Source organism: Rhinatrema bivittatum, chromosome 7 (assembly GCF_901001135.1).
Source record: "Rhinatrema bivittatum chromosome 7, aRhiBiv1.1, whole genome shotgun sequence".
NCBI lineage: Eukaryota > Metazoa > Chordata > Amphibia > Gymnophiona > Rhinatrematidae > Rhinatrema > Rhinatrema bivittatum.
In genome coordinates this window covers 278787518-278795539 of record NC_042621.1, presented here as the reverse complement: position 1 = coordinate 278795539, position 8022 = coordinate 278787518, and positions in this window count along the sequence as shown.

The following is an 8022-nucleotide window of genomic DNA, read 5'->3' as shown; positions in this document are numbered from 1 at the left end:
GGCCTCGGAGGGAATGGGGAAAGCCATTGAGGCTCCCCTAGGGCTCGGCGCAAGCCGACCCCGGATCTTATAACATGCGCGTGGCTGCGCGCACATGTTATAAAATCGGGCGTAGATTTGTGCACGCCGGGTTGTGCGCACAAATCTACGCCTGCGCGTAGGTTTGAATATCTGGCCCTAAATGTTTATGCCAGGGCTCTTGAGTTCTGGGATTGTAAATATGAAGTTGTAATCCTGGTTAAATCTGTTATTGGGTTATTGTTTCATGTTTTGGTTTTGCTTCGCTATGACCACTCTAAATTAATTGAGTTCAACAGCTGTGAAGTGCACATGCAGGTGGTCTTGGTGGTTGGGGGGGGGGGGGGGAGAGTGTCTGCCTCCTATGTTGCTACCAGTCAGAAGGCTAATGATGCAGGCTGCTGGCCATCTGATCCCCTCACAATGACCATGACTCTTGGATGCACCGGCGCTCACCTCTCCCTCAGCACACAGGGAAGCAGAGCTGCTGGATCTTCCCTGCAACACGGTGGGTTGTGAGGGATATGGCACGGCATCCAGGTGCCCCTTCTTGTCCACCCCTTCCGATGGTCCTGGGACCGTGCATTAGTTTAACCTTCAAAACTTGCATTTGATAAGATCAAAACACATCTTCAAGTCCTTTTTTAAGTCGAGGGAAAGCCAAGGATTCCACTGAGGTCTATGGTACCTTAACAGGAAGTATATTGTTTAGACTAGATGGGATTTATTCTTATCTGATGTCATATTGTGAAGGGTGGTGGGGGTGTGAGCCCTTTGTGCTGCAGCGTGGTTGATGCGAACCCATGAGGCCTACGCTAGCAGCTGGCAAATGCGCCCTGTAGCAAGACAGTCTGTAGCTTCACCTATACCAGCCGCCTCCCCCACAGATTGAGCCTTTGGGTTCTGGAGGCTGGCAGGGCTTAGGCAGGTCCCTAGAGTGGTGAAGATAACTAGAGTCCAAAAGCACACCGGCATCAGGGCAGGAGGAAGACTAACAGAGTCAGAGATAGGCCAAGGTCAAGGTAGGTGGCTAGCAAGAGTTGTCAGGTCCAGACAAGGGATCAAGATCCAGATAGTCAAGCCAAGGGTAGACGAAAACACACTGAAGACACTGGACAAAGTGGATAGGACAAGGGAGGCTGGAGAAGATAAGGCTGGACAAGGCAATGCTAGATGAGGCAAGGTTGGAGGACATGGCTGGATAAGGCAAGGCTGGATGAGACAAGGCAGGAAGGCAAGGCTGGATTCAGGAACGCAGGAGAACAGGAACCGGGAACACACAAGTAACATGTACTGCAAAGTAGGAGACCCATTGCTGCAGGGCCATTGTTTAAATAGCCCAGTCGGGCCGACGTCTTCGGGAAGTGCGCTCAATGTTTCCTGCCAGGTGGGAGGTGGGTTGAGTCTCAGCTGCTGCTATGCCCCAGCTTCAACCAATCACATTTAGTGTGCATTTTAGCAAATAGTATGTGCTATTCGCACTTAGTACAGACTGTTTGTAAGCAGTATAGGCCGCAGCACGTGTGCAGAGTGAGCACTGAGAGAAAAATAAAAATATGCCAGTCTCAAACTAGCAAAGCACAAATAGATGGAAAACTGCCTTATCTATCTATAGGTAGATAGATAAGGCAGATAAATAGAGAGCTAGATAAGGCAGATATTGATATAGATATATATATATATATATGGATTCCTTTCCAAATAATTCCTAACATTCTATTTGCTTTTCTGGCTGTTGTTGCACACCCAGCTGATGATTTCAATGTATTATCCACAAGGACTTCAATATCCTTTTCCTGGGTGGTAACTCCCAATACAGAACCCAGAATTGTGTGCCTGTAGTTGGGATTATTTTTCCCCAGGTGCATTCTTTTGCACTTTTACACATTAAATTGCACTTGCCATTCAGATGCCCAGTCTTGCAAGGTCCTTCTACAAATTCTTATAGTCTGCTCGTGTTTTAACAGCTGGGAAAGTAATCAAGAATGCAAATAGAAGAAAAAAATATCAAATAGGGTAAACTGGGAGTACAAGACCTTTTTTTAAGATATGTTAATGATAAAAGGAAGTGCAAAAGTGGCACTGTGAGACTCAAAGGTGAAGGGAAGGCATGTGTACACACTAAATAAGGAAAAAGCAAAATTGCTTAACAAACATTTCTGTTTGATCTTCGCTGTGGAAGGGCCTTGAGCAGGACCATATAAAACAAACAATCCCTACCACCCACACCAGGAACCTCGGAGTCATCATTGATAAAGATCTCTCATTTAAGAACCACATATCAAATAAAACCAAAGAAGGATACCACAGACTCTTAACCCTAAGACGTCTGAAACCATTTCTCAACCCTGACGATTTCAGAACAGTCCTGCAACTACTCATTTTCTCCACATTCGACTATTGCCACTCCTTACTAATAGGAATACCCTTTTCAACCCTCAAACCTCTACAAATATTGCAGAACTCAGCTGCCAGAGTCCTAACAAGAACAAAAAGAAATGACCACATAGCGCCCATATTAACATTGCTTCACTGGCTTCCTATTACTGCATGTATTGCCTACAAAACAATGACCATCATTCACAAAATTTTAAACAACGATAATCAAGGTCTAAACACGCTCAACATAACTCATCAAAACCCCTCAAGAAACCTATGCTCCAATAACTCAAGTTACTTAAACATCCCTACCATAAAAGATGCACATCTGGCAACAACAAGAGAAAGAGCCTTCTCCATCGCCTCCCCCAAACTCTGGAACACACTACCTGAAGACCTGAGAACCCAGCACAACATAAAAACATTCAAAAAAGACCTAAAAACTTTTTTCTTCCGCAAATTCTTCACCAACCCACTGTCAACTCACCATACCAACCATCAAATGAATTCTCAACTCTAATCTCCAACCAAACTTGCTTCCCTCCTCATCCAACCTAAGAATAATTATTTGACCTGACTTGTTTATCTCTATATATGCTTATTCTGCTATTATGTTTCAATACTGTTAAGAAAAATGTTCACTTTGTAAACCGTTATGATGGCTCTACCGAATAACGGTATATAAAACTTATCAAATAAATAAATAAATAAACACAAATAAGACTGGTAGTGAGTTAAACTTCAATCAATTTTCAGAACAGTGTGTTCATGAGGAGGAAACTAAACTTAAAGCAGATAAGGTGATGGGGCCGGATCTGAAGGCACTAAGGGAATTTAGAGATGTCCTGGCAGCTCCGCTGGCTGAGCCTTTCAATGTTCTTTAGAGTCTGGAGTAGTGCCGGAGGACTGGAAAAGGGCAGATGTGGTTCCTATTCACAAAAGTGGAAGCAAGGAGGAGGCTGGGAACTACAGGCCAGTTACGCTGACCTCTGTGGTGAGCAAACTAATAGAATGTTGCTAAAACAGAGGGCAGTGCAATTTTTGGAATCCAATGAATTGCAAGATCTGAGGCAGCAAGGTCTTACCAGAGATAAATCTTGTCAGATGAATCTGATCAATTTAATTGGGTGACTAGGGAGTTGGATCAAGGGATAGCGCTAAATGTAGTGAGCTTGGATATCAGTAAGGCCTTTGACATGGTTCTGTATAGAAGACATAAATAAATTGTGCGCCCTTGGTATGGATAGTATGGTATGAATAGACTTAGTTTTTGGGTACTTGCCAGGTTCTTATGGCCTGGATTGGCCACTGTTGGAAACAGGATGCTGGGCTTGATGGACCCTTGGTCTGACCCAGTATGGCATGTTCTTATGTTCTTATGTTCTTATGGATCCTAGAGTGACTGACGAAGGGTAGTGGTAAAGGGAGTTTTCTCTGAGCAGGGGGTTGTTGCTACACTCAACACTTTTATGAGCGACATAACAGAAGGATTTTCGGGAAAGGTTTGTCTTTTTGCTGATAAAACCAAAATCTGGATCAAGGTGGACAGCCAGGAAGGTGTGGGAAAACATGAGGAGAGATCTAGTGAAGCTTGGGGAATGGTCTAAGGTCTGGCAGCTAAGATTTAAAGCTAAAGAATGTAGAGTAATGAATTTAGGATGCAAAAGCCCCAAGGGAAAGGTGGCCAAACAGGTGGATAAACAACAGTAAAAGCCAAAGAGATGCTTGGCTGCATAGGGAGAGGAATGGTCAGCAGAAAAAGGGAGGTGATATTGCCCCTGTATAGGTCCCTGGTGAGACCTCACTTGGAATACTGTGTACAGTTCTGGAGACCGCACCTTCAAAAGAATATAAACAGGATAGAGGCGGTCCAGAGGAAGCTACTAAAATGGTCAGTGGTCTTTGTTCTAAAGCCTATGGGGATAGTTACTAGCCTTGAGAGAAACATGGGGGTATCCTGCATGGAGCAGCAGATACTACCATAAGAAGCTTGCAGGGCAGATTGGATGAGCTATCTGGATCTTTTCTGCCATCATTACTATGTAACTATGTAGACTCACAGATCTAAACATGCACACCCTGGAGGAAAGGTGAGATAGGGGAGATTTGATAGAGACATTCAAATATCTCAAAGGTTTCCATGCACAGGAGTTGAGCTTTTTTCAACGGAAAAGAGGCTCTAGAACAAGGGGTCATGAGATGAGGGTGAAAGGGGGTAGACTCAGGAGTAATCTTAGGGAATATTTCTTTACAGAGGAGGGTGGTGGATGTGTGTAACAGCTTCCCAGTTGAGGTGATGAAGACAAAAACAGCATCTGAATTCAAGAAAGCATGGGATAAACACAGGGGATCTCTAAGGAAGTGATGAGAATTATAATGCTAAATAAATTGGACAGATGGGCAGACTGGATGGGCCATGCGGTCTTTTCTGTAGTCATGTTTCTGTGTTTCTATGAATAATTTTATATCATCTGCAATCTTGATAACCTTACTCATTGTTCCCTTTTCTAGATTGTTAATGAATAAGTTAATCACTGGCTCGATATCCTGGGACACCCCATTGTTTATCTCTTTTCTGATCATTTAGTTCTACTCTTTCTTTCCTGTTCTTTCTTTCTTTCTGTTTTTTTCCCATCGGATCACCAAAATAGTGTTCCTGGTGGCTAACAACAGCTAATGGCATCACAGAGCAATGTGCAAAATATAACAATATAAATCAATACAACAATAATCTAGGGGTGTCAAATTGCAATCCTCGAAGACAGCAAACACGAATATGCACGAAATATATTTTCATGCAATTCATGCAAATATTTTGCATGCATATTCATTAGGAATATTCTGAAAACCAGAATCATCAGCAGCCCTCCAGGATTGTACTATGATACCTCTGCTTCAAGCAGTCACCAGTTCCTAAGAAGGCATTGCCTCCTATCTCAGGACTTTTTAATTTCCCGAGGAGTCTCTGGAAATCCAGATAAATATATCCACAGGCTCCCCCTTAGCCTCATGATTCTTTACCTACTGTAGATCCCTTAATCAACCTTAAGGTTGATTAAGGGATCTACAGTAGGTAGACTAAAGGACTACCTACTAAATAGGGCTAAATATTTTCCAGAAACAGCTTGTTTGAACTCATTTCCTTTGTAATAAAAGATAATGGATGTGCCTTTAGGTATCGTTTATTTTTGACGTGGCAATATAACAGTAGCTTTACCTGGGTTAGCATGATGCCACAGGCACACAGCTCCCATTACTTCCTTTGGGGGCAATTTTGACATTTTAAAAGCTGTTTTACACTTGAGGACAAAGCAGAAAGGTCACTGCAACAAACTCTCTTCTTTTGCTACATCGGTTAGCCACCCACCTCAAAAGTCTCACAACTTTTCTTTATTTTTCAGCCCTGGGTGCAAATTTACATGCAAAAACCACATTTATAGGTTCAGTGGTAGTTTTCCCATCAGATATTGTGGCAGCCACCCACCTATTACAAACTATTTTGGCAATCCCCTAACACCTACATTAGCCCATAAAACATGCATTTCAGCTTTCTTATCCTATTCTGAACTTAGTTTTACTAGCAGTTACAGCTTTTACTCCTTCTCTTTCTCAATACTCGCTCAGGGGCCAATGTACTAAACTGCATTAATGCTATGGCATACGTCAATGTGCATTCAAATGTGAATCGTGCTGTTAACACCCTTAAGCTAGTTTACATCCATTAACAAGCCTGTGATAGTGCTATCACAAAATCTATGTTAATAAAGTAATGAGATGCAAAACTAAGCAAAATAACTCATTGCCCATTAACACAGTGAAACAATGTGAGTGCAAAATTCTTCACATATGCACTAGTGCGAAAAACTTAACTACACCTTATGGAGGTATAGTTACTTTTTGCAACACCCTCTGCATGTATGCACCCTTCTTTAGTGTCTCATTAACTCTGGCCATGCATGTCGACAATTTTATGCTTAAAACAGCTTTCATCTAATCAAACACAGAATACAGATCCATGAGACTAGAAGGACTCTCCAGGACTGGTAAGCATGTTAAAAGGCATACTGCACTGCTACACTGGCAAGCAGAAATAATGTATATCGCTTACTTACAGCACTAGATAGCACTGCTATGTACAATCAATTCCTCAATCTCACACACTAAGATACAGACAAATAAAGCATATGGATATGGGAGGGAACGAGGAGACATTAGGAGGAAGGGGAGATAGAATGGGTAAGAGACAGAGCAGGAGGCTGGAGGAGGGTGAAAAAGAGATGGAAACGGGAGCTGGAAAGGATGACAGAGAAGCTGGATGATGAGCTGGCATTAGATGCTGGAGAGGTGAAATAGAGGTTGGAGAGGAGGGAGAAAGGGAACTGGAGGCTGGATGTAGGATGAGAGAGAGAGTCCTTTTTGTAGAAGGTGCAAGTAGAGGGAGATGGAGACAGGACGGTAGGCGAGGGAGAGAGCAGTCAGAGGTCGATTAGGGTCTGAGAAGTGAATGAAAGACGAGACAATGAAGGTCTGAATGGGGGTTATAGAGAGCCTGGAAAAGGGGTAGGAAAGACGGCACTGGAAGGAGAATGGGAGCGAAATGAAGAGCCAAGGAGCAAGAGAGGTGAGGAGATTTGATGGAGAGGTGGTGAAACAGAGAAGATGGTGAGAAGGGGAGGAGAGCACAGACGGAAGGGGATGGAGAGATAGAGAAAGGAGGAGGGACATATGGGAAGGAGAACCAAGAAAAGAAACTAGAGAAGACAGACAAGATGATTTATTTAGTTAGTTGTGTATTTGTTCTAAGTTATAAATCACTACTTTTCCAAGAGGAACTCCAGGTAGCATAGAACATAAAATACACTATACAACTAACATATAAGAAAATAATTTGTAAGTAATAAACAGCCAGTATAAAATATCGTTTTTATACAGTTAAAAGCAGAGGAGAGATTTAGAAAATGAGATCAGGAAAAAAACCCCACAAAGGTAAATACAAATCTCTATTTTCACTTTTACAAATACTGGATTGTGTGCATTTTTATTGCTCCTACCCCATTTCGACTTCAGAGACCCCCCATAGATGGGGAAGGCCCAGGGAAGGAAAGGTTCAATTTTTAAATTTATTTATTTATTTATTTAGAACTTTTCTATACCGACTTTCCAATAACAGAATTACTGATCAATTCGGTTTACATTTTGAACAATAACAGTGACAAGCAAATGTCTTACAGAGAACAGGAAGAATAACTTGGAAATGAATATATGGGGTTAAACAAAGAAATACAATATACATAGCCTAATATAGGCAGAGGCAGATAACTTCTGTGTGGGGTTGTGTATAGCTTTTAAGACTGTCAGGAGGTTGGGAATTGCATTTTGTACTTTTGGGCTGCCAAGGAGTTAAAGATGAAGAATTCTTTGGGGAATTCTTTGTGATGTTCTATGGAATTCTTTGTGTTGTTCTATGGGTATTGAATAGGGTGATGCTGGATTTTTGGTTCCCAAACAAAAGGAAATGAAAAAAAAATTGCTTGTTTTGTTTCGTTTTCAAATGAAACAAAAATGAGGGTTTTTCGTTGTGTTTGTTATTAGAGGTTATGACTGTTTTTACTGTAACCCTCCCCG